This window comes from Hippopotamus amphibius, chromosome 3 (genome assembly GCF_030028045.1).
Source record: "Hippopotamus amphibius kiboko isolate mHipAmp2 chromosome 3, mHipAmp2.hap2, whole genome shotgun sequence".
Classification (NCBI taxonomy): Eukaryota; Metazoa; Chordata; class Mammalia; order Artiodactyla; family Hippopotamidae; genus Hippopotamus; species Hippopotamus amphibius.
Genome location: NC_080188.1, coordinates 185,599,975 through 185,601,396, shown reverse-complemented (window position 1 = coordinate 185,601,396; position 1,422 = coordinate 185,599,975). Strand labels below are relative to the sequence as shown.

At 36.8% G+C, this 1,422-nt stretch overlaps 1 non-coding gene across 1 annotated transcript; it reads right to left on the bottom strand.

Moving 5' to 3' along the window:
- Nucleotides 1–1,127: 1,127 nt before the first annotated feature.
- TRNAE-UUC (transfer RNA glutamic acid (anticodon UUC)) lies at nucleotides 1,128–1,200 on the bottom strand. The gene has a single exon. It is a non-coding gene; the product is annotated as a tRNA-Glu (tRNA).
- Between the last annotated feature and the right edge of the window lie 222 nt (nucleotides 1,201–1,422).

Below are 1,422 nucleotides of genomic sequence, written 5' to 3'. Positions count from 1 at the left end.
ATCAGTAACTAGTTTCTCCTTTTTTCCAAAAAAAAAAAAGAAAAATGATCATTGGCTGACATAATGTATCTTAAGGAATTTGTTAATCCCCAAATTTATGAAGACCACGAAAACACACATTTTTCTCACACAGATGTAGAAAAATCTATCGTATGTGTCAACTCAACCTGAAGGTTTTGTGAAGCATGATATTTTTCCCCTTCCAGCACAAAAATGTTATGAAGCAAGGAAGAAAGAGTTGTGCCAGAACAAAATGCATTTTCACTAGACTGGAAATACACATGAAAGATTGTATCTACATGTTTTTAGTCTTAATTTTTAATATAATGGGACTGGAAGACCCAAAAGTAATCAAAATGCCTGCTGCATTTTCAGAAAGACAAAGTTTTGGTTGGCTGTTTTCAACTCTGTCTCCTGCTCCTCCTTGTACACACATCTTCTTCAAGGCTTTTTCTTCTAGTGCAGGGCAGTTTCCTCTGTGTTGACCACTTGCTCTGACATATAATATTTCACCTCTATGCTTTTTGCTTTACATTCTCAAGAGAAATTGCTTCTGCAATGGCAGAGTTATCAGATGCAGACTCTTTGAAGTTCACATTTTCAAAAAAAAAAAAAAAAAGTACTTCTAACAATTCTCAAACCTAGCATTCTGATGGTAAGGGTCAGTTGTGTTAGCATATTGGAGGCGTCACTGCTGATTACGTCACAGAAATGTTGCTACAGGCTTCTTTCCCTCAAAATCGCATTTCCTTAAAGATTGGGAGTTTGGGATTAGCAGATGCAAACGAGTATATATAGGATGGATAAACAACAAGGTCCTACTGTATAGCACAGGGAACTATAGTCAATATCTTGTGATACACCATAACGAACGAGAATATGAAAAAGAATGTGTTTGTATATCACTGAGTCACTCTGCTGTACAGTAGAAATTAACACAACATTGTAAATCAACTTCAATAAAATATATTTCTAAAAATCCCATCTCCTAGTAATGGGACACATGTCTCACACATAGCTTCACATCTAAAATTTCATCTCTCACTGGGTAAGCAATTTCTTTCACTGGCTGGAGGATCTATTGAAATGGTTTTATTAATTGCCTTTTTTTTTTCTTTTGGTCTTAGTTCCCTGACCAGGGATTGAACCCAGGCCCTTGACAGTGAAAGTGTAAAGTCCTAACCACTGGACCACCAGGGAATTCCCTTAATTGCCTCTTCTTCTTTCCACTTAAAGTGGAAAATGAATTTGTTCTCATAATATATTTTAGCCACAGGGAGTTCTGACATCCCCCTATTTATTTTCAACAATCCTCTTGGGTCATAGCTAGCCTTACTTCAGTCTTTGATGAAATCACCCAAGCCCCCACAGTCCATAAATGGAAGATTTGAGTCTACCTTAAATTACCCCCAGATTCTTGTC